Here is a 25,967-nt window from a genome sequence, read left to right on the forward strand (position 1 = left end):
GGTGATTGTCATTAAGAAAAGGTTAATGCGTGCACTCTGTCCTAGAGCAGTGAAGGTGCGCCACACAAAAGCTGGCCTTCAAAATAGGTTAGCAGAAGTTTCTGCAGGTAGAATGATTTAATTCTGAAAGGGAGAAGAGACCTCAGAGATAATCTTATTTAGCCTGTCCTTCTCATTTTGTAGCCTCAGAAACTGAGACTCGAGCAGTTAGCTAGCTGCAAAGCCAGCGTTGGAGCCAGAGCTCCTTACTTACAGTAGCTCCTCACTGTACAGTGCTCATAAGCCACAGTCCCCCAGATGTCTACCTATGTGCAGTGCAGCTGGTCACTCTGCATTACAACCTCACAAATCAAAGAGCAGTGCTGGAAGGAATAGAAATTTTAGGTAATAGTAGTATTTTTGAATGACATGATGTGTTCACTGTAGTGTGAACTCCTGAGAGGTACCTGCACTTGGCTTTGACTACATTCCACAGTCTTTGGTCTGTCATCATCTTTGCGCTGTTTATTTCTAATTAAAAGTACTAGTTCATTTCTAATTTCTAATTAAAAATTCTAGGTCCTTTCTAGTTTAAAATACTCCATTTTATATCCTCTTGAATTCAGAAGGGGTGTTTTACATTTCCAAGTAAATAGCTGTCTTTGACTAGCCTTTTGTTGTGAATTTCCAGTTCCCCGCCTTGTGCTGGTTTTTCTTTTAGAATATGTTGGGATTTTCTTCACAGTGGTCAAGTCTGATGACAGGGCCTTCAGAGAGGCTGGGATGTATGACGGTAGAAAGAAAAGAAGTGGCATTGAGAGCAGCAAGATACAGATTCCCCCAAAGGGCTCAGGTATCTGGCATGTGGGAGGAACACAGCCTTCACTCCTGAGGACTGCAGGAGAAGCTGTGTTGTCAGGTGCAGGTGGCAGGAAGGTGTTCACAAGAGAAAGACTTATGGGTGTTGGACTCCCTGTGATCCTTCGTGTTTCAGACCGTGTGTGGCCCTTAGCTTCGAATGAGCTCTTGAAAAAGAGGTTCTAACATTCTTGGGTCATACTTTTCTTTTCCTCAAAACTAGATAGAGATTTGCTCCTTTGATGTGTCACATGGAACGTTGCTATGGAAAATTCTGAGGCCAGCTTGATTTCTTTTCCTCTCTTGAGGGGCTTGCTTTTTCTGCGTACATGTTTGAAGAAGTCTTTATACCCCATCTTTTCCTTTCTTTTGAATTGACAGTAATGGATGGGGGGGGGAAGACAAAATGGCAGCTACATAGATTACTGACTTGTGAGCCCTATTAACTAAACCTTGAAGTGATGAGAACTTTGGTGTTTCTGTATATTTATTCCTTTACTTGTGTGAGGCCCATGGGTGTCTGCAGAGATGCAAAGAATTGTTCTAGATGTGGGCTCTGTCATTGCAATCTTCTGAGGTGATTTAGCCCTTCCAGGCTTCCCTTTGGACAGGCTCTAATTGTGACCTGAGGGTCCAGACTAGTCCAGAACCAACAACTATACCTCCAACAGTTACAAACAGCATGACTCCGTTTTAGAATTAATCCCTTCTGTCTAATTAGTGCTCCCCAATGTTCAGAATCTGATTTATCTTGAATAGTAAGACCTTTAGTTCATCGTACACCTCCTGAAGTTGTATCCAATAGAGATTAGAACCCTAGGAATTAGGACTTTAGACTTTTTTCTGGGGGCTGTGAGAGGCAGCAGGGTATAGTGGATGGATCATAGGCTTCAAAGTCAGCCTCACCCCATGTCAAGTCCCAGAGTTGCCTCTAATTGCCTGTGGCCCTCTCAGTGTGAGCATATCCCCTACCTGGTACTAATTAAAGATAGTTATTTTTTTATACACAGCACTTTACAATGTGTTTTCATCGTCATTATCTCACAGTCATTGAAGTTTCTTCATTTTGCATATGAAAAACCCTCAAAGTCTCTAGAGTTGGAAAGACTTACTCCAGACCGCATGCTTTATTGAAATAACCCAACCCACATGTATGGTGGTGTTGACACTGGATTTTGTGTTATTCTAAATTGTCTGAATGCTGTTCTATTTCAAAAAATAAATTCTGGGGGCGCCTGGGTGGCACAGAGGTTGGGCGTCTGCCTTCGGCTCAGGGCGTGATCCTGGCGTTGCAGGATCGAGCCCCACATCGGGCTCCTCTGCTATGAGCCTGCTTCTTCCTCTCCCACTCCCCCTGCTTGTGTTCCCTCTCTCGCTGGCTGTCTTTCTCTCTGTCAAATGAATAAAATCTTTTAAAATAAATAAATAAATTCTGTGTGGGTTTTATTTATTTATTTATTTGAGGTGAAATGTACATAACCATTTCAAAGTGTACAGTTCAGCGAGATCTGCATTTACTGTATTGAGCAAAAACCATCACCTCTGTCGAGTTCCAAAACATTTTTGTCACCCTGAAAGACAATTCTAGCTGTTGTATTGTCTTTGTCCATTCATGCTGCTGTAACAAAATACCACAGACTGGGTAGCTTATAAACAACAGAAATTTATTTCTCAGAGTTTTGGAGGTTGGAAGTCTGAGATCAGGGTGCTGGCATGGTTATGTTTTGGTGAGGGCCCTCTCCCTGGTTTAAAGCAGGCACCTGGGGCGTCTGGCTGGCTGTCAGTGGAGCATGCAACTATTGATCTGGGTGTTGTGGGTTTGAGCCCTGCGTTGGGTGTACAGATTACTTAAAAAAAAGTCTGGTGCACCTGGGTGGCTCATTGGCTAAGTGTCCAACTCTTGACTTTAGCTCAGGTCATGATCTCAGGGTTGTGAGGTCGAGCCCCGTGTCGGGCTCTTCACTGGGCATGGAGGCTGCTGAAGGTTCTTTCTCTCCCTCTCCCTCTCCTGCTTACCCCCCTCCCTCTCCAAAAAACATTTTTTTTAAATCTTAAAAAAAATAGGCACTTTTTTGCTATGTGCTCACATGGCAGAAAGGGTGCAGGAATTCTGTGGAGTGTTTTTTGTAAGAGCACTAATCCCATTCATGAAGGTTCCATCCTCATGACCTAATCACCCTCCAAATGTCTGACATAATACTGTTATCTTTGGGGGTTAGGATTTCAACATAATGAGTTCTGGGGGGACACAAGCATTCAGAATAGCATGGGGGGCGCTTGGCTGGGTCAGTTGGTAGAGCATGTGACTCTTGATCTCAGGGTCATGAGTTCAAGACCCAGCAAGGGCATGGAACCTACTTAAAAAAAAAAAAAGAAACAGCATGTATTAAATATTTTATTTTATTTTTTTAAAGATCTCTTTATTTTAGAGAGAGTGCTAGTGGGGGAGGGGGAGGGGCAGAGGGATAGGGAGACAAGCAGACTTCCTTCTAAGTGAGGAGCCCAACTTGGGGCTCGATCCCAGGATCCTGAGATCATAAAGACCTGAGCCGAAGTCAAGAGTTGGGTGCTTAACCAACTGAGCCACCCAGGCACCCCAGCATGTATTAAACAAGGGGAGCAAGAGTGGAAGCAGATTGTTGCAGTAACCTAAGAGATGATGATGGCTTGGCTCAAGATGTTAACAGTGGTAAGAAGTGATCAGATTCTGGATATATTTTGAAGGGAGAGCTAATTTGGTCTCCCGGTGTGATATGGTGGTGGATGTGAAGGAAAGAAAGTTTTCAAGGATGACAACTAAGGTTTTTGATGAGATGGAGTTCCCATATACTCAGCTGAGAAAGACTGTGAGGAGCAGGTCTGGAATTCTCAGGAAGTTGGTTTGGGATACACAGAGATGCCTGTTTGATATCTAAGAGAACCTGTTGAGGGACCTACTTGTCTTATAGGAGGCTGGAGACAGGGATCTGAGTTGTCCTGAGACTAAAAACTTCCCCAAGAGAGTGAATGTAGACAGTGAGGCCTGGGACACTAACTTTTAGGGGTTAGGGAGTTGAGAAGAATCTAACAGAGGGGAATGAGAAGGCCTGGCCAGTGGGTAGAAGGAAAACCGGAAGGGTGTGGTGTTTTGGAAGTGAAATGTGAAAAATGTTTCATAGGAGAGAGATTGATGGTCAAGTATTATGGAGACAGAGTATTATGGAGACATTAAATTTAGCCATGTAAAGATTCTTGATGACCTCGATAAGAAGTTTTTGCTGCATGTTGAGGGTGAGCACTTGGTGTGTGGGCTCAGGAGAAGGTGGGAGGGAGGTGGTTGGAGGCGGTGAGTATAATGGGAAGAATCACAGCCTGTTTGTATGCTTATAGAAATGATCTACAAGAGAGGAAAACTTTGATGAAGCAGGAGAGAGGTGAGGACTGCTGGGGCTGCAGCCTCGAGTTTGTAAGAGAAGGGGAGATCAGAGGTAGAGTGAAGCAATTGGCAATCAATCCAGACAAACAGGAGGGAAGGGAGAGTATAAGGGTACGCTGTAAGTCAGTGGGAAGATGATGAGATAGGATCTGATGGAAGTTCTCTGTGCTGAGTGAAATAGGAAGCAGCTGAGAGTAAGGGTGGGGAAGAAGGAAGTACAGGGTTTCAGAGAGAGGATGGATTAAGGAAACGTAGTTTGATTAGAGGACAGCTTTAGGTAAAGGGCCCATTTGAGATGAGTGATGGAGATTTTCTCCTACCATGTTAGATTGTCCTGGGGCTGGCATGAAGTGGACAGAAAGTTGTATAGAGGAGTGTTGGGTTTTTGCTAGCCAAGGACCATGAGATGAGAGAGGAGAGTGATTATTAACAATGGACTATGAGACCTAAGCTAGGGTGTGAGGATGAGAGTGGAATAGGGAGAATGAAAAGGTGGTAGGATCCCTGATTTGAAGGATCCCTTGAGGTTGAGGAATTGTTGGAGCTGGCATTTACATACTGACTTCATTCTGGCTTATTTCTTAGTAGTTTAATTTTCTCATATTAATTGATATAGCTTTGAGGGTTTTAATGATTGCCTGACTCTTATATTTTCTTTTCTTCTCCATCGATGAATCAAACAACTGCCATTTTGTGTTTGAAAACTGAAATAGAAAATGCAGCCTAATTTTAGTATGAACTGTGCATGGAAATAGCTGTGTCCTCCCTAGTTAACAGTATTGAAGTTTCAAGATAAAATGGAATATCTTCACCAATTTAAACCGGTTAACATAAAATCAGTGGTTAGAACTATAGTACAACAGCTTTGTGGTGGGCAGAATCATGATCCTCCAATGATGTCACATCCTAATCCCCAGAAACTATAAATATGTTACCTCACATTCCAGAAGAGACTTTGCAGATGTGATTAAGTTAAGGATTTGGAGATGCAGTCATTATCCTGGATTATCTAGGTGGGCCTAATGTAATCACACGGGGGCCTTGTAAGTAAAAGAGGGAGCCTGAAGAATCAGAGAGAGATCTGAAGATATTACACTGCCAGTGATGTTTGCTTTGAAGGTGGAAGAAGGGGCCTTGAGCCCATGAGTGCATGTGATCTCTGGAAGCTGGAAGAGGCAAGGGATTCTCCCTTAGAGTTACCAGAAGGAGGAGTTGGCTTTGAACTCAACCATTTGACTCCCAGGCCTTAAGACAGGCTAACCTCCAGGTCATCTGCATTTGATCATAGCTTGGTGGAGTTGTAGTGCATCTAATTAAGAAGTAGGACTGTGAGGAAAAAGTTTCTTTAAGTAACCAAGGCATATTTTAACATCCAAGTACCAGCCACAGTACCCTGTTTAATACTTTGTTATACTTAGAGTAATAACTCTAGGCCAAGAATGATATATGAGATTATTACCCTGGTATTGTTGAATAGATGTTAGAAACTGATTCTTTTGCTTTGATTTCTGTGCTCACTAAATAAACATTTGATTATAATTTGACTTCCTGTGTGGCATGTCTGCATGGAAAGAATTCATTGAGCAAATGATTCAATTATCTGTATATTTTGATTGTATATTGATTTCCACCATGGTTTGTCTGTGGACGGGGTGGGTAGGTGGGAATGCATTGGCCAGAGGACTCTAATTTCTCTTGGTTCCTTGGCTGATCTAATTTCACTTAACATTTTTGAATTGACATTCTGGTTTTAGTTAGTCCACTGAAAGTCCATCCATCCCTGGGAAATGGCTCTTTTCAATACACCTAATAGATTATTTTGCTGACCTTGTGAGGATTAGTCTCTGGAATCTTGGAAATTCAACAAGTTAGTACAATCCCAGAAGCCTTCTTGTGAGAATAAAACGTTTTCCCCAAGTGACATAGCCCTGCTTCTGCAAAGCTGTGAAATAAACATCAGTGAGTTTTTCTTAAGTTTAAATTTCTGTAATTGAAAACTAGGAAAGTGGCAGACATTAGTTTTTAGAATTAAAATAATTTTAACACCTGCTTAGGTTGGAAAGATAGGCCAAAAATAAGGTGAAGTATAGCATAGTTAAGTGTAGAGTTTTGGACTATATCATTTTTCACAAATACACAGTGTAGGTTATAGAAAACAGAGGTTTATAGTTTCCATCAAGTTTATTGGAAGTCAGGAGGAGAGTCCCAGGGAAGCAGCAGAGTGTCAGACGGCATTGATAAAACATGGGAGTTAATTACTGGTACTAAACATTTTAAGAGGGTCCTGGGCATCTTGTGAGGGACGTTGGTAACTGAAGAGTGGTCAAGGTGGTAAAAATATGTAGATAAAGTCATTTATGTAGTGCAGTACACTGAAATGGGACTATTTAACCTGAAGAGGAGTTTAGGATTGAGGAGGGGAGCACAGTAGTTGTTTGCATGGATAGAATGTATAGTGCTGTTAAGACACACGGATTTCTCCAATTAGATCTAGAGGTTAGAACTACTGACAGTAGGTAGAAATTGATGAAAGACAAGATTTTGAGGCCATGTACCCATAGCAGATGTTGGATCACCTATACATCTCTCTGCCCTTTCCCCCTCCCTTCCTCCAAGGGAATTTTGACTTTAAGTAATGTGCCCTTTCTGCCTAGCTTTATTTGTCAAGAGAGGCAAAACCCAGCTCCAAGGGGACAAATGATCATTCTCAATCAATCATGATGGACTCATTTCCTTGCTAGTGATTGGCCAGGTACGATTCTGGCCAATAAGATGTGTGCCAGGGGTCTTAAGACACAGAAATTCTTCTCTGATAAAATGATTCAGAAGGGGAAGAAATGATCTTTTTTACACTGGACATTATTATATCTGCATGTGAAGCCTGGAATGATGGGAGCCATCTTGAAATCATAAGGAGAGCTAAACCAGCGTGCTAATGGCAGAGTGAAAACAAGTAAAGGATCCTAGGCCTTTGATGTTGAATGACCAGAATAACAAACCACTGGAGATTTGTGACCTTGGAATTTATTATTGAACGATGAAAAACAACAATGAGTTGGCCTTTACTTGAAGTAATTAATGTAATGTTTTTGATTTTTCCTAAATTGTATAGGACCAAAATGATTTCCAACAGAGCTGCTCTGAAATGGAAAAAAGATTTTCCAAAGAAGCAGCCTTTTTGTCCTCTGAAATGTTTAAGCAAATACTGAATAAACACTTAATAGACTTGGGTTTCCAGCATTGGTGAAAGTCTGGACTAGATGACCTTAGATTCTTTCTGACTAAAAGATTCAGGCTTTCCCATTCTAAAAACAATTGAGCAATCCACAATTGAAACAAGATGTCGGGATCCACTTAGCTTGTCCATTTTGTGCCTTCTTTGCTCTCCTAGGATCACTGTTTTGAGGGATGAATGTGGAGCATTGTTTCTCATCACCTTACAGAGCCTATTTTCCTTCTTCCAAATATGTCGCCTGCTGCTTTATAGTTTCCAGAGGGACGGAGGTAGGACATAATTGTGCTTTAGCGTAAAAGACATTTTTGTTGGTTAGGTGGACTGATTTACGGAGAGAAGAAAGTGTTTTAGAGTAGATGTCAGAAGTTTTGTTTTACTCTAGTAAAGAATCTTAATCTTAATTTTAAGTTTTTTTCTTAATGTTAAGAATCTTAATCTTTTTAGTTCAGTTTTTTGCCTTTTGGAAAATGAACCAAATATTCTAGTCTTATTAATAGAGGATGTTGTAGAGACACATTGGAATGACAACTTTGGAAAGTAATAGTAGTGGTAGGTATTTATTAGAAATATTTTGTACTATTTGAGTTCCTAAGTTGGAAATGCATTATTTGAGATCAAAATAAGTAGTTCATTATTAAGTTGATGTCTCTCTACGCTTTGAATTTCAAGATGATAATGAGAAGCTAAAATAATTTGAAAAACAAAAATGAGATAGAAATGAATCTACCTTTATACATTGTGGACATTATCAGAAACATCAGATTTAACCATTTGCAGTGTTTAATTGGGTTGTCTTAGATCAGAAATAAAGGCAAAAAAAGGTTTAAATTCAGATTTGAATTCCTAACATGACCCAAAGTGGCAAAGAAAGAGGGACTGTCCACATGTTACTATGAAGCTTCTTTTTTTCTTTCTTTTTAGTTTTTCTTTTCTCATGAAGCATTTTGGCTTAATCTGTCAGGATATCAGGAAAATGAATTAACATACACGGTTTAAAAAAAAAATGACAGTCTGCTCCTGCACATTATCGTAACATTTCAGAAATTGGAAGATGAACTCCAAAGTAAACAGATTTGTTTTCTGGAATGGTAACATAACTGGTAGTTTCATGAGGTTCTTTTTTTTCTCCTTGTTTTAGATTCTGGTTTTTTGTTTTTTTTTTTTTTAACTCTCCCAAGACCCATTCTGGTATTAAAACTTTTCCTTGTCCAACTCCAGATTCCTCCGTTTTCTTGCCTAGCAGGATATATATTTTTTTAAACCATGGCTAACCCTGAGTATTAGTCAATAGGAGAAAATTTATCTTAGGTCTTCCCTATTTCTCTAACTTATGGGTCTTGTCTTCTTGCTCTCAGGCAGCCATATTGATCTCCAGATCTTCTCATGATGCCCCTTCCCCAGAATTTATCAATGGTATTTCCTGCCTAGTAACCTCTTGTTCTGTGGTGATTAATCCCCTGTTCACCTAGGGAATTGTGTTAGTAGCCGTTGGTAAGTTACCACTTCCCCCACCCTCTTTTATTTAAAAAACAAACCTGAAAATGCCTGAAGACCTATTTTGGCCTTGCTCTGTCCTGTAAATTGTACCATGGGTGTCAGTGGCCTCTGTGAGTGCCTACTGTACTTAGAGGTGGGTGGCTTGCTTTTACCTTACCCTCCTTTTGCTGCTTCGAACAATAGTGGTTGTGTTGCCTCTGGTCTACAGCTCATGTACCCAGGGCCAGTTTCACGGGCCGTGCAGAGGGTCCCACGCTGGCTTTAATGTTTTCCTGTTGTTAACTTGAAAGTCTTATTTATTATTATTATTTTCTTTTTACAAGGGCCTTGCGTTTCCCTTATAAAGTAGACCCTGGAAGTTATGTAGCCATCCTATGCGTAAGCTTTTGTTCATTGCCTGCTTTCTCTCTTCCATTTGCTTCCAGCTTTCCCTATGGGCTTACTGTGCTGCCTGATTGCTCACCAGTTTCTGCTCACCCCACTTTACCCACCCTGCCTTCCCCGTCATGTTTTTAACTCTTTTTTCCCCTCCTAACTTCTCTTCATTTCAATGAACCCTGAAGTGCTCTCTTGGACTCACAGGGTTTGGCTTTTATAATTACTTGATCAGTTTACTGATCAGTTATAGTACTGTCTTGAGCTTTGACAAAAACTTATTGAAATTCTCTTGAGGAGCCCCTGTAATAATTGTTTCTCCAGCTTCTGCCTGTGACTTCTGTCAGAAAACACGAAATATGTGCTTGTTTCTAGTCAGTGGTGTTCTGTGTTTAATTGAGGTGTAACTGCATTCATACTGAGTCACCCCTGAACTGAGAGAGTCATTGATGATCTGGAGTCCATCAGAGGTTAAGGGTAGAAACTTAGCTGTAGCAGTATCCTGGTCTGCTATTTTGCAGCTGGAGTAAAATGAGTAAACTAAATGATCTACCCTCGAGATAATAGAATAGCATTAAAGTTTTTTTTTTTCTTCCTTGAAAGATTATACTATAGAATATAGTTTCAGATGTAAATGCCAGGAAATTAGAATCAATGCTGGTAGGGGAGATAGAAAATAAATAAGTTAAAATATGGTATAATGTTAGCAGTAAATTATGCTAGGAAGAAAAGTCATGCAGGACAAAGAAGGGGCTCTGGGTTGATTGGGATGTGATGGTAGGAAGGGCTGTTTGATTTTTAGATGGATTGGTCAGGGTGACCTCCCTGAGGAGTTAACATTTGGGCGGATACCTACTGGGATGAAGCAGGAAGCCCGTGACAACTTTGAAGGACGAGCAGCCCCAGAGCAGAGAACACAAGTTCAGATTTCTTCAGGAGATTGAGTTCTTTTGAAAATGTAAAATATAGAGGATATGTATCTTGTGATGGTCAGGGATCTCAAACTCTTGCGCACTTGAATGTTTGATCGATGTACGTATCAGCCAGTATTTCTGTTTTTAGGTCCGATTTGAGGTTGGTGATAGTATTGAAGAAACTTCATCAGGCTTTGCCTTGTAGCAGGTGGTCTTAAAGGGGGGGCATATCTTCATGCAGTTTGTCCACATTAGTTCGTTGTCCAACATGAAGTAGAAAAGCAGATTAGAGTATTTGTTAAAATGGAATTCCCTCATTTAACAAAACTTCATTTTTAAAATATAATGACTAGGATTTTCCAATTTAACTTCACAACAAGAGCATAAGTTCTGTAATCAGAAGGTTGTTGGCAACTGAAAGCAAATTGTCAAGAAAAATACCGTAAATATTTTTGTGTGGAGGCATGTACTTCTAATCATTTAAATTTTATTTTATTTATTTATTTTTTTTTAATCATTTAAATTTTAGAGTGTTAGTGAACTTGTTTATTTTATTACTAAATAATGCGTATAATTGGGTGTTTATTTTTCCTGCCTTACTTTTTCCCTGGGAAGCTGACACTGTCAGCGCTAAAACTTCTCAAGATTATGCCAAGAGGCAGTTTGTTTATTTGAGGAAACTTGGGAGTAGATTGCTTGCCGCCTTATGGGGTGTTTCCAGAAAATTTTCCAAAAAATGTTATTTTAATTTTGAGTTCCTTACTGGTAATTCTGTTATGCCATTTTTGTTATTTGGAAGTAGTCTGTGTTTTTCTGACTTTGATAAGAATGATTACAAACCTGTTATTTAATAACTATGTACCTGGTATCCGTCAAGGCTGTGTGTTAAGATATAGCTGTTTTAAGGTTAATTTTTCTTTGGGAGCCACAAGTATCATTTCATTATATTTATATTTTCATTTGGGTCTTTTAATTCTCGTACTGTTAATATTTTTAGCATTAAGTGAGCTACATACCTAATATTGTGTAATATAGTCTGCTTAAACAACAGTCTGATTAGAAGAAAACATTTATTCGGAAATATGGGAAGAACGGTGCTAGATTTTTAAGGATCTTGAATACTTGCCAACAGATAGGACTCCCAGCTAGTCAATTGTATTTGAAAGGATTATGTAATAAAATGTATATGAAAGTGCTTTGTAAGCTCAAAGTTTTTGTCAAGTGTCAGTTGTCTTAAAAATAATGGTTTATCATCCTTGTACACTGTTGGTGGGAATGTGGACTAGTACAAGCTGCTATGGAAAACAGTGTGGAGGTTCCTCAAAAACTGAAACAGAATTACCATGTGATCCAGTAGTTCTGCTTCTGGGTGTATACTCAAAAGAATTGAAAACAATTGAAAAAGTGTTTGTACACTCATGTTCAGCAGTGTTATTCATAATAGTCAAAAGGTGGAGGCAAGCCAAGCGTTCATTGACGGATAGACAGATAAAACGTGGCCCATATGTACGAATGAATATTCTTCAGCCTTAAAAAGGAAGGATGCATTAAAAAGCAAACACATGACCCTGGAGGACATTATGCAAAGTGAAAGACACTAGGCACAAAAGGACACATACTGTTTGATTCCACTGGTGTGAGAGTCCTAGAGTAGTCAACACTCTCAGAGACAGAAGGGCGAAGGTGGCTGCTGGGGGAAGTGGGGCGGGGCTGTGGGCTGTTGAATGGCTCCAGAGTTTCAGTTTTGCAAGATGCAACAGATTTTGGAGATGGGTGGCGGTGGCACAACAGCGGGGATATACTCAATATCACCAAGCTGTACACTTTAAAAATGGTTAAGATGGTATTTAAAAAAACAACTTAATTGTAAATTTTACCTCTGGAAAAAAAGGGAAACTATAATAATCCTCATTAGTTGGGAAGTGAGGAAAGTGGGTGGAGATACCAGTTAAACAGAAAAGGCAGGATGTTGATAGTTTAGCTGTTGAAACTGAGTTGAGGGTTCATTGCACTAGTCTATTTACTTTTGTATACGTTGGAATTTTTTCATAATAAACACATTTTTAAATGATTATATGTCATTCCGTTTAGAAGACTGAAGTTATTCCACGAGGGGCTTCTGCTGGCTGCTGTAACCCTCCTCCACTAAGGAGCATTTCCAGTGGAGAGAGGGGGATGTGGCTAGTGAGGAACGGAACAAACTGTGAAGCTTTCTGACTGGAAGGATATGCTGCTTTTCACAGAAAGGATGCTGAAAGGGGTGGAACTTGAGAGGGCAAGAGGTAATACTGTAGGCAGTTCAGGTCTGTGAATTCCTCTCATTTCCTGCCTTTTGTAGCACAGTTACTGACTGAGACCCTGAAAATACTAACAGTTTTTACTGTGCATCAGTATTCTTAATTACTATGTCCTTGTATGGTTGGGAACTACCCAAACATGACACAATTACTCAACACTGTCAAGTTAATATTAAAAATATCGTGGTCTGTACTTCATAGAGCATGAATTTATCATAGACATTTTTACATTAAGAGAGCATAATTCTGTTTTGCAACACTGGCACAATTTTCTGTCTCTATTTCAGTTCCAAACACGGGCTCTTTTCCTGTCACGGTCAGGGTGTGCCACCCAGTTATTAGAGGTTTCAGTTGTTAGTATGATCATCTCTTCTAGACAACACAGTCCTATTAGCACGACGGAGTCGCCAGAGGCCTATAAACATCCTAATCTAGTGCTAGAAAACTAGACATCAGAAAGCAGAAACATTCTGACGTGTATACAGATTAAATTTCAAAATATGCAAAAACTGGTCTTTAAGCCATTTTAAAACAAAGGATGAAGTAGATGAGAATTTTTTCATTCAATAAACATTTAAACTTTCTAGAGTTCTTACTCTTGGTTTTAAAGACACATAATGGGGGCACCTGGGTGTCTCAGCCATTAAGCGTCTGCCTTTGGATCAGGTCATGATCCCAGGGTCCTGGGATCAAGCCCCACATCCGGCTGCCTGCTCCACTGGAGCCTGCTTCTCCCTCTCACACTCCCCCTGCTTGTGTTCCCTTTCTCGCTGTCTCTCTCCATCAAATAAATCAATCAATAAATAAATAACCTTAAAAAAAATAAAGACACATAATGTAGGGGATTTAATACAGGAATAATGAAAGTACATTTTTATTTGCTTTGTAAAGAAAATATCTAATTAAGTTTAATTATATGATGGCCTGATTCTGGGCACAGTTCAGATCTTTCTGTAGACATAAAGAAAAGATCTGCAGAGAGCTGAAAAATCTACAGCTCATGTTTGAGGAAGTACATATTTTTTTAAAATAAACAAATCTTACATTTCTTTCTAAATCTGTACCAATAGTTCTAATGGAAGGTGCGTAGAGCCATTAAATGTTGAACCTAGCAAATTTGACATCTTGCCCTACCTACCAGAATAAGGTGAAAATAGTTGATACTTATCTTCATTTAATAGAACATAAGTATGGTAATTTCCTGCTAAAATCCGTAAGTGTGGTGGCCATTGACTTTTAGCATTTGCTAAAATTACCAAAAATGGAAGAAACAGTATATTCCACAGTTTCAAAAGGAATAGTCTGTATGTAAAGCATACATAGAATAACTTGCAAGATTTGATGGCTAGTTTAATGTGAGATGTCATTGGCTTGTATTCTCTGTAACAGAGTAGTCATACTTTTCAGTGGAATGTACATTTTACCTGGATGTCAGCTGACTAGTTTTTATAATTCTAGTATGGAAAAACTAGACCACTGCCGTGTACCCTGTGCTGAGCGCAGAGAATGGCAGTGCTATCCAAGCATTGTGTTCGTGGACTAATCAAATTGTAATTGGGCGTTTGCTTAAAGAAATTTCTGGAGTTCGTAAATATTTCATCACTACAAGAGAAAAAAAAGGCAAGTCCATAAGTTAAATTGAAGCTATTTCAGATATACTTTTTTTTTTTTTTTTAAGATTTTATTTATTTTTGTGACAGAGAGACAGTCAGCGAGAGAGGGAACACAGCAGGGGAGTGGGAGAGGAAGAAGCAGGCTCCCAGCGGAGGAGCCTGATGTGGGGCTCGATCCCGGAACGCCGGGATCACGCCCTGAGCCGAAGGCAGACGCTTAACGACTGCGCCACCCAGGCGCCCCTCAGATATACTTCTAATAGAGAATCTTATTAAATACCATTACATTCTTACAATGTTGTGATAAACTTCATCAGTCTGTTGTCTTTCAAGACTGATTTGTCTTTGTGCAGGTTTTGAATACCTACTATGTATAAAACATTAAGCTGAATACTGAGAGAAGTAGAAGTTAGAAGAGTCCGTGACAGCTTATGTTTTCAAGCTCAGGCTAGAAGCCATTTCAGAAGCTGAAAACAAGCTTTCTTATTTTATCATGCTTTTACTTTATTGTACCTCTCAGATAACTGCTTTTTTTTTTTTTTTAAACTAATTGAAAGTTTATGGCAGCCCGGCATCAAGCAAGTCTTTGGGTGCCATTTTTCCAACAGCATTTGCTCACTTCGTGTTTCTGTGTCACATTATGGTAATCCTCATAATATTTCAAACTTTTTCATTGTTATTTATTTATTATGATGATCGGTGATCAGTGATTATGACTCCCTGAAAGCTGAAATGATGGTTAGAATTTTTTAGCAATAGAGTGTTTTTAAATTAAGGTACAGTGTATATTGCCTTTTTAGACATAATGCTATCACACACTTGATAGACTACAGTATAGAGTAAACATAACTTTTATATGCACAGAAACCAAAAAAGTCGTTTGACTTGCTTTATTGCACTAGTCTGGACCAGACCCGCAGTGTGTCTGAGGTATACCTGTAGTCACTTGCTGAGATTAGAGAAGATTCTGTGTGTTAAAAGCTTATGGCTAGCTGTTTAGAGAATAGTATGAGTAGAAATCATGCTGCAAAGAGCTAGGTGATGAAGAGTGGTAAATGCAGTCCCCCTGCACTTGGATTAAAACCCCAATTCCTCAGTGTGCTGTTTGAGACTGGGTGATCTGGCTCATACCTGTTTGCTCTTCTTCTGTATTCTCTGCCCACATTGCCCTTCTTTCTGATCCTCAGGTCACCGTATTCTTTCCTGTCTAAGGACTTCGACATGGCTAGTTCCCCTCTACCTGAAATGCTCCTTCTCTTTTTCTTTGCCTAGCCAATTCCTGTTCAGCTTTTAGCTATCAGCTTAAATGCCACTTCCTGTAGGAGACCCCACCAGGGCTGCCCTATAAGACCACATAAGCTGCACATCCCGGAACACCTAGCCCAGGAAGAGAAGAACTGAAAAGAACCTGCTGAGTTTGTGCAGAGTGCAGCCCAGTCTAAATTCAGTCCCCTGCTGATGCTCTGTCATAGCCTCCAATGTTACTGCTTCATGACAACATCTCGCACCCATAGATATCTCATTATCTGTGTAATGAAACCATAAGCTCCCTGAGGGAGGAGCCATATCAGTTTGTATCCCTAGACCCTGGCACGCAGTCAGGAAATATTTTTCAGGAAATATTTTTAAATGAATGAACCAACTCTAGATCACTCTTCAAATTTGGCAATTAGCAGTAAAGAAAAAGAGGAAGGACATTAGCTGAAATGAGTCATGTATTCAAGGAAATGAATTATGGATTGGTCCAGGATCAGGAAATCTGAATGTGTCTGTAGGCAAAAGGAAAGGAGCTATTCCAGGACAAACTGAAGAAGTAAATGGATTAAGGCTCCACAGGAGTTATGTGACTTAAAAACAAGTCAACCTTAAAAGATCCCTGTTTACCCTTAAATAGGAGAGAGAAACTATTCAGAAATAAGAATCTATTTGTGAGGGCTCAAGGAAAATTAGATATAAGAATTAATCTACTCATAAGTGCCACAACACTTTCAGTTATAGTGACTTGATAGCTAAAGAAAAGTATTAGTGGAAATGTTTGGGGCAGCTGGGTAGCTTAGTCAGTTTAGTGTCCAACTCTTGATTTTGGCTCGGGTTATGATCTCAGAGTCATGAAATCAAGCCCTTGCATCAAACTCCATGCTGGGCGTGGAGCCTGCTTAAGATTCTCTCTCTGAAAAAGAAAAGAAAAGAAAAAATGTTTAAAATTATGTACATAACAGTGACTGTGGTTCACAGTCAAACAATGCGTTGTCAGAGTTATATCCGTAGATCCGTGTCCCTTTTAGAGGTAGAGGATTCCTTCAAGTGCCAAAATCTGGTCCTGTCTGGGTAATTATGACTTATCTTGCTGAATAATTGAGGAATTCTATCTCTGGTTAGTGCCAGTTGGGGCAAATGCGAGAGTAATTGTAGAGTTAAGACCATGTTTTAAGTGTATGAATACTATTTTGTAGCACTTTTTGCTTCGTTCTCTACCTGAGAGACTGGGTTTCTTAAGTGACGTTTTACTGGGAATCCTGACCAGTTTCACATACTCTGTAAAGTGGGCGTCACATAAAACGGCAAGATTGTCATTGCGAAGGAGTTGGGTTTGGAGTCTGAGATCACTGAAGAAGTCAGTAACAGTAGCACAGTTTTACTAGACTGGCAGTGTCTCTGTAGGGTGGAAGATTAGGATAAACAATTGATAACTAACTTTGTGGCACACGGGGGGCTATTGGTTAGCTCATTAAGTCTGTGAAGGTAAATTCAGAACCTTGTAACCTGCCCCTTATGTATACAAGTAGGAGTGAAAGTGTCCTGTGTAGACCACAGTGTGGTGTGTAGATTGCAGAACGTTTAGAAGCAAGTGGTGGCCAAGTTTAAGAAGCACAGTGCCCCAGGGGCACTGACAGTTAATTTCACAGGTGAAAGCTGAGTGAATGCCTATGTGGTCCTGACCTCATACGAATCCTCACACTGACCGGGTGCCTGGTGACACATGACTCAAGACTGTAAATCTCTTTCCATTTTGAGAAATCAATGTATAGAGTTTAAAATTCTGAAATAGCAAAGCATCCCCGAAAAACATTTTAATTGTAGAATAATAACTTGTGTTACAAAAATTATATACTATAGAGGTTAGAAAGTGGTAAGTAAAAAGTCCTTCCTCCCCCATTCTCATGTTTTAACAGTTTGTTGGGTAACTTTTCATAGATTTCATTTCTTCCTTCATCTTTTCTTTTCTTTTTTTTCTTTCTTTTCTTTTTTTTCTTTCTTTTTTTTTTAGATTTATTTGAGGGAGGGGGAGAGAGTGTGTGTGTGTGCCGGTTGCGGGGCAGAGGGAGAGAGAGAGGATCCTCAAGCAGACTCCCCAGTGAATGCGGAGCCCTACGTGGAGCTCGATCCCAGGACCCTGAGATCATGACCTGAGCTGAAATCAGGAGTTGGCCAGTTGGCCGCTTCATGGACTGAGTCATCCAGGCGCCCCTCATTTCTTCCTTTCTTACCTGTCTTGGCATTCCTTTAAAAAAATACTATTTTTGAAAACAAAATACTATTTTTGAACAGAATGACATATATCTATTCAGTAATGTTATTTGTGCACTTAATAGTATATCTAAGACGCCTTTCCATAGCTCTATGAGATGCAATAACTTTTTTAACCAGCTTCTTTTTGGACGCTAGGACACTGGGCAGACACTGTGATTGCTTTCCAGATTTTTTCTTTCATTTTTTTGTATGTAAATAGTCTCTACAGATATCAGTCTGAAGGATCTAGCCCTAGAAGTCAAATTTCTGGGTCAAAAGCATGTGGGTTTTTAAATTTTAGTAGATACTACCATCGTTCTTCAAAAATTTAGGATCTGCTTATACCTCTCCCAGTGGTATATTTGAGTGCCCTATTTCCCACACTCTTGAATATAATCATTACCCATTGTTAAGCATCTCATTTTGATTTGCATTTCTTAAATTTTGAGTGAGTTTAGAGATACTTTCATACATTTGCAGGTTATTTTTATTTCCCAGTTTATCGTCTGTAATCATCACCTGTGTTTCAGTGGCTGTCTTTTTCTTAGCAATTTATAAAAACTCTGTGCATATTAAATTTTTGCTGCAAATATTTCCCTCGGCTTATTGTTTATTTTTTGCTTGCACTTGTTTTTTTGTTTGGTCTTTGCTTTTTTAAAAATCAGTTGTGGATTTGTTTTGTTTGATTGTTTGTTTTTTGGCTCCTAGGCTTTATGTTATGATTAAAGACCTTCCTGTACTGCAAAATTAATTTAAAAATTTATAACTTCATGTTTTAACTTTAAATGTGGTTTGTCTGGAATTTATTTTGGCTTAAAGAATGAAGGTAGAGAGCCAGCCAGTCGTAAGTTTTCCACATGGCTAACTGTGGCCTAAATACCATTTTTTGAGCACACTCTTCTTTCCATAGAATCCTTAAATTTGAGAGTTGAGGTTTTCTGTCTGATAAATATTTTGTGTTTACAGTACCATTTAGGTAAAACAGTATGGAGTTGCACTGGGAAAGCTGTGCAAGTAATATTTATTATAGGATTCCCATGTAAATTAAGGCTGCTCCCATAACTAAACAGTACAAGGAATAAACAGCTTATGATTAGGGAAAAAAAAAAGCATGTTTATGGTTTTTGCTTAGATTAGGAGATGAGAGATGTGTATGTGTCAGAAGGGAGGTCTTAGAATGTGTAAAGTACGAGGAGCCAAAAGTAAACTCTAAGAAGAGACCATAATAATCAGGTTGCAGGTTCACTCCTAGTGTATCATGTAACCATTTTTGTTAAAAAACAGAAAACAGTCTAAACTAAGGAAATTATTTTCATGAGAATGTATTTTACATTGGATGTTCTTAAAATAATAGACATTTTTATAGAAATTTGGGTCTGTGATTTGTTGACATTTATAACTAACGTACTGGAATTCATTGATCTTACTATAGGAGAGACCTCACTGTGACATTCCCGATGTGACAAGTAGAGTTTTATGATTAGTATAGCTTAAGACTGAGTATAAGGGTACTTGCCTTAGTAAGCTATAAAACATGCCTTCTGAGTCATAAAATCTTATTACTTTATCATTAAAGCCCTTGATCAGAGTGGGAGTAGTGAAAGGTGTGGAAAGGATAGTGGCATGGTGTTTGTCATTGCATTCCTCCGGGCTGCGTGCACTGGTTCAGGGAAATCATAGGACTGTAACTTGTAAAACAAAGCAGACTACCACTGAGGCAAAAAGGAATGAAGATAAAAGTTACTTAGGGGAGAGATCCAAGTTTTGGAAAGGCGGATGAAACCTCTTGCTACTTTTCGTTTTTTGCCAAAGAATGGGAGCAAACACGAGTTGAGAGGAGCTGTGGGCTAAAGGATAGGTTCTGTGTTGCTGGGGGACACTTCTGGATTTACAGATAAGTGAATGTCCGAGGAATCAAGTAGAAAAAGTGTATCTATCAATTAATTATGTTTTCTCTGAAATTTACTGAAACTGAAAGGAGCAGATACCTATGACACTTGTGGTAAAGGAAGGAGGAGTGACTGCTTATAAATAAGACCAGCGTTCAGTTTTCCTTGATTAAAATTTGAATATATCAGAATATGTAACTGTTAGAATCATTTTATGAATATCAGTGGGAAATGAACTTCCAAAGCTTATTGATTTTTAAAAAAAGTATTTTCACTTGATGCAAACCATAACCTAAAACCTAGGTAAAACTCAAAACAATTCTTTTCTTCTTTATTCTAATTATTTAAGTGTAAATTACAAGTTGTTACTTTAAAGAGTGGCTCTGAAACCTATAAACTTCAGAGTCAAACAATTTAATTTTGTCACATTTGTCTAGATGGTAAATGTAGTTGGACTTCACAAGAAAAATTACGGAAGATAAGCGAACTCAGGAAAGTGTTTACTACTCTTGATTTAAGATGAACATTGAGCTTAAATTGATTCCTTTTGATGTTTTTTTGGTAATGTGCTGGGTTCCCACAAATTAAAGGCTTTTATACATAGATCCAGCAGAGAAATGCAAAGCATTAAACAGTAATGTTGTTAGTGTAGACTCTAGTGATAATTTAGTAATTCTATATAATGGAAGTATGTGAATGGTGTAAAAAATCTCATAAGCTATTAGTCTTCGTTACACTACAGTTAGGGCTGATTCTTGAAGTGTAACTTGGGCGGCAGAACCTCTGAATTTTAAATTATGGCTTCAGTTGAATGAAGGACTCTTACATTAAGTGATTTTTGAAGGTGCTTGGCTGATTTAACCTTGCGAAATAGTGTGAGATGTTTGTATTTGGGATTGAAACTACCAGTGCTCTCCAAGTGGAGGAGAATTAATTTGCAGGATTCGTGAGGATTTTGGAAATACAAGCTTCACACTACAGAGACCAAATAATGGCTGGATGTCACTTGCAGCGCAAGATTTAGGCTTCTCAGTGGATTTTGTTTTAAATCCTGCAGTCTCATTCTCTTGTCATAGAATATCTACTGCCCTCCTCCCTCTCATGGAAACACCACAATCCTTATTTCTGTCTCCTTAGCATGATAGCCCGGAGTTGAAACAAAAACTCAGGAAATTGAAAGCGAGGATCCCACTTGCTGAGGCCCGGAACCCGGCTCTCCTGTTCCAGTGCTTAGAAACATTCGGTACTTGTGGAATGAGTGAATGCCTTATTTTGATTGTAGAAAACAAGTTACTTTTCATGCACTAGCAGCGTTGCTGTTGGAATTCGGAGTTTCTAAATAGGGAAACATGTATTTCTAGGGCCAGCCCGTTGTTCTGGTTAAGCATTACACTTTCTTTGCTTGCCTTGGTTTATTTGCATAAAGAGATCCAAGTGCTATCCAGTGTCATTAGCTTCATTAATGGTATATTTTTATATTTAACTTCGTAAAAAAAAAAGAGAGAAGGAACGTTTCAGAATCTCAGGAGCGTAGCTCTGTAGAACCGCTTTGGTATTAAATTATCATCGTTACTCATTGTTAGTATTACGCCTGGCAGCTGATGGAATAAGAAGAGCCTCCTTTCATCCTAAATAGGATTGTGATGCTCTGGATAGAAATATGTGCATTTTCATTTTTCTGTGATAAAAATGGCTTCTGATATTTTATATATTTTAGTGTCATGTTAGAGATTTCATTCCATGATCATTTGTTCATTCACATGTATTTTTATTTTTAGCTCTAAGCGAAAGACATGAGGCCTAAGACTGAGATGAGGTTGTTTTGAGGCCATCTGATTTCTGACTAGAAGGTGTGCGATCGCCTCGACCCGAAACCACTTCAAACAGAATGGTAATGGCAAAACCTAAGAGAAAGAGAGGCCTTCATGTTTTTCCATGTCTGTTCTCTTATCCCAATTCCTTCCCCTTTAAGGAAAAAAAACCCTTAAGTTGTGAACAAAAAGTATTAAACAACATGCTGATATAGTCTAACTAAACTGGTTCAAATGTAAAGAGTTGTATAAATTGACTTATTAATTAAGCCTTTTAGAGTTGTTTAAACTTTTTAGTGACCTCTAGTGAGCTACTTAACTAATGACAAAATATTCATGTGGTAACACCTAAGCCATTAGGAATTTGCAGATTGAAATAATTGTCTTCCTTTGATAACTAATAGGGTTTGCTCTTCAAAAGGACTGAAGACTTAGTTTTTCAGGCTAGAAAGTAAGGGTTCTTGTCACTGCTTTCTTTTGCTGTCATAAAAAATTTTGATGTCTTCTGTATGCTTTTTTGTTTTCTTTTTAAGATGTAAAATCCTATGAAGAATGTTAGTGGTATCAGTTCACTCTGCTTTAATTATCGCAGGTAATTTAGTTCAGAATCTGTTTTATAGTTGAGGAGAATAGCACTGTTTGTCTTCATTACAGTAAAACTTGTTTTTGAAGCATGCTGCTGTTTATTAAGTTTATTCCAGTGGACCATGTCCTGTTAAAATAATGATGTCGCATAGCTTAGAAGGCAGTTACTAGGCTTAATTCCCCTGGGAATAGAAGTCCAATAGGTTCTTTGCTCGAGTTCAGATTCTATATTAAGCCATCTTTTCAGAGTAAGTGGTTATTTGATATTGCACTACATGCAACAGCGTTCATAGCAAAAACAATGTCACAAATTTACTTCTGTTAAGCCTAAATTATACATTTAATTGATGGCCTGCCAAGAAAATGAGATCGTCATCCCATTCCAGAGGATGAGACAGGGCAGAGTCTACAGAACCGTGACAACATTAATGTACTTTTAAAAGTCACACTTATTTTCCTGTTTTCTTCCAGGGGCTCAGTTCTTGCTCTACTTCTGCATTTCCTCATTTCTCTACAAACAGTATTTTCTCCAATGTCGAGAGTGACTTACATTTTTAAAATGTATTTTTATCTGTATTCATGGCTTTCTGTGATGATAGACTTACTCACGTGCCATGTAAACCCAGGCACTATTTAGGTTGACTGGAGTGTAATGATTTTATATCTGTGATCTCAGTTTATACTTAAGTAAGTCAGTCTAGCTTTGTCCTAAAGAGAAACAGTACACAACAGGTCGTTTCTTTGTTTTCCGTATCTGCTGATGTGTTGTTTTATTCTTCTGAAATGTGAATTTTGAATTTTGCTTTTCTATGGAAAAATTAAATAGGCTAATCTAAAAAGCATCGTGTTTAAGCCTATAGTAGGAGAATTGTTCATATAGTTCACTTTTGTGTGTTAATGCTTTAATGAGAAATAAGTACTGATTGTTCTTAATTTTTGAAATTCTTGTTTCTTATGTTTACCCAAATAATTTTTTTTTCAAATAAATCCTATCTACATTGACCCTTTTTGAGGTTAGAAGAACTTTGAAGGTCATCTTTTCTATTTCATGTGCTAAGAGTTAATGGGATAAAAGTACAACGACTTTAACCACTATTAATTGGCTAAAAACATGGTTTCCAAAGGCATGTGTTATATAAGAACCCAGTCAGTAATTTCATTTATGCATCTGAATGTCTGTCACCATAATGATAGCTTTTAAAAGAAAATCTAGAACTAATGCCACTTTAATTTAAAGCCTGAAACTGTAAATGTGAAGATATTTGGATCCAGTAAATATTAAATAGGTGATATGTATGAGTATAGTTTAATATTTTTTTAATAAGTAAACTGCCTTGTTTCTAAGCAAAACTTTACTGTTAGACTTAAGAGCTTATAACTATAAGATGAGAAAGAAACATTAACTTAAAAATGTTGTTTTGAAAATTATAAAAGTAAATATTGACCTTTTCTAAAAAAGTTTTTTCCTTTTGACATTGTTTAATTTTTTTTCCTTTTTGTTTTTTAGGTTTGCAATTTTTTTTGGTGATGGCATGTTCAGAATCTTGGATCCCTAAGTTGAATATGTTGGAAATATTTAGGAACTCTGGAAATTATTGTTTTGTGTATATAATGACTTACTAGGTGAATTAGTAGATTTAATAAAAAAGTATATAAAAGAATAGGTATTATAATTTTGTGTTTCTAAGTTGACATGCATGTCTCAAATTCTCATCTATCAGTATTAGTGTCATTCCCTGGAGACAGTTATATTTTGAAGATTTGGGGGTTTTTACAGACCCCGTGTTTTCCCAGGCAGTTCATGTAATCCTCATTACCATGCCAATTTGGTCAGCTCCTTTTCCTTTTTATCTACCTTGCTGTGCACTGAGATCAGAGGTAATTATTGATCAGGAGGAGATCAAGTGACAATCCCAGAGGTAGTAGTAATTACAGAATTTCAGCCTGGAAATGACCTCAGAATGGTCTGTCTTAGAATATGTAAATTATATCCAAATACACTGTGACCAGATGCTGCTGACTTTCGAATTGGATATTATTATGTAGGACAGAAGTGCTAATGAGGAGGAAAGAGAGCTGTTCTGTTTCACCTCTTCCCTCTCTCCCTATTGTTGGGTGCATTAATTAGTGGAAAGTAAGATGGCCAAGAGGTAGACAGTATAAATGGAAAGGAGAAAAAACAAAACTTGAATCTCCAAGAAGGAATACTTCCCCTTAAAAATTCGGAAGTTAGCTCTATTCCAGGGACCTGAGCACACCAATTTAAAACCAGAGGCTCACTGTCCTGTAGGCCCAGAATGTGAACTAGGCTATGCTTGGCCAGAGGAGTAGCTGGAGAACTTGCTTTCTGACAGGGGAGTCAGACAGTCCTTGGGTGCGTCCGTGGTTGACTGCTCAGATGAAGAGATGCTCAGATGAAGAGATTGAGGAACGTCATGGGTAGTTATTTTGATAGTCAAATACAGCAGCCTCCCTATCTGTCGACCAATACTGTGGAAAGATTGCTTTTTAAGACTGTTTAGAATAGCTTGAAAAAGGATCCTAGGGAAAGGCTGAGGAGAATTCAAGGAGCTATAGAGACTGAGCAGTAGGGAGCTCAGTAGAATGTTAATGTATCTGTTTATTGCAAGTTTTATTATTTATAGATTAACCAATAATGTGGAAGTTTGTGTATGACCAAAATTTTCATAATGTTTTCTATTAAAAGGCTTCTAGAAGCTAAATAAGATACACTGTAGCACCCCCACCCCTTTGCTTTGCTTTGTTTTAAGAGGATTTGACTGATAATATATTTAATAGATGTCACAAAGAAAAAATAAGATTTTTAAAAATCAAGTTACATTTTAATTTAAATGTATGTTGCCTATTTGCTGTACTTTTCGCGTTACAACTGGCTTTTAAAAAAACTCTCCTTCTGTGATACTTTTGTCAATAGAGGTGTTTCCTCTTAGCCAATTCTAGCCACAGTGTTGACTGGGCTTCAGCATTTGATATACCCAGAAGGAATTAGACAGGCAGGAAAAAACTTGGTCTCTACTGGAATGAATATTTTAAAAGCCTCCTTAGATTCTGAACACTTTGAGTACAAAGGAAGGAGACCCAAGAGAGGGAATAATGTAAGAGCCCAAGAATAAAAAATGGTGGTGGGGGTGGGGGATAAACCCTTACACAGCTAACCTCGGTGTAATAAGGGAAGGAAATGAAGTTCCTGGAGATGATGAGGTGGTATATGAAATCCCAGGACAGCAGGCGTTCTGGTACTCAGTTGGGTAGTTCACGCTAGCAGGCGGTAGCATTTTAAGGCTAGTGGCAAGTGATCTGGGGAAATATTAAGGTATTTCCTAACAATGAGTTTGATTTTTATTTTAGTGTGTTATAAATGGGTATGCAACTCAAAGATGAACATAATTCAAGATAAGTATCTTCGATCTTAGAGAAAATATAATAAAAAATGGATCTTTTGTCCCTATTGTATAACTTTAGAAAGTAATGTAGGATACAGAGCATAATAGAGAATTGATGGCATGAATATAATCAGTATTTGATGGTTGCTTTCTAGAAACTCCTAAGTAAAACCTTACATTTGTTTAATGTTGTCCTTAGTTGTACTGTAACAGAATTTTAGTGGGAAAATGTGTACCTTCTTGGGTCACCGTGCTCCATAGTCTGGCATATCATTGTGAAAGTTTAGAAACCTGACTCAGTTTACCCAGGGAGGAACACAGGTCTTCGTAAATTGGGTACGTTTCGACCCCCTTTTGAAAATCCTAAGGTAACTATGGATCCTTTCTCCAACAAGACAGCAGTTTCTGAGGGTGGGGGGGCTGCCCTTGGTTGTCAGGTCAGGAAGCCCTGATCTAAAAGATCATCTTTGTTTTTCTTCTGACCGTGCTCTGACTTTATTGTCACTCTCTGTCAGGAGTTCTCTGTCGCCTTTGAAGGGACCTTCAAATCTTGAAGGACACTTACTGCCTTACACATTGAACTGA

The 25,967-nt window shown here is 38.5% G+C and overlaps 1 protein-coding gene across 2 annotated transcripts in view; it reads left to right on the top strand.

Annotated features, from left to right (window-relative positions):
• XKR6 (XK related 6) overlaps nt 1–25,967 on the top strand; it is a 308,239-nt gene that overhangs the window by 62,128 nt on the left and 220,144 nt on the right. The window contains exons 2-3 of one of the 2 annotated variants that reach the window (XR_571957.2): nt 21,361–21,473; nt 23,486–24,738. The exons of the other annotated variant lie outside the window; for it this stretch is intronic. The gene's annotated coding sequence lies outside the window, so the exon portion shown is untranslated. Of the gene's footprint in view, nt 1–21,360; nt 21,474–23,485; nt 24,739–25,967 lie in introns of those variants that run through there. 2 annotated transcript variants of the gene reach the window in all.

Source organism: Ursus maritimus, unplaced genomic scaffold, assembly GCF_017311325.1.
Source record: "Ursus maritimus isolate PB19 unplaced genomic scaffold, ASM1731132v1 scaffold_11, whole genome shotgun sequence".
Taxonomy (NCBI): Eukaryota; Metazoa; Chordata; class Mammalia; order Carnivora; family Ursidae; genus Ursus; species Ursus maritimus.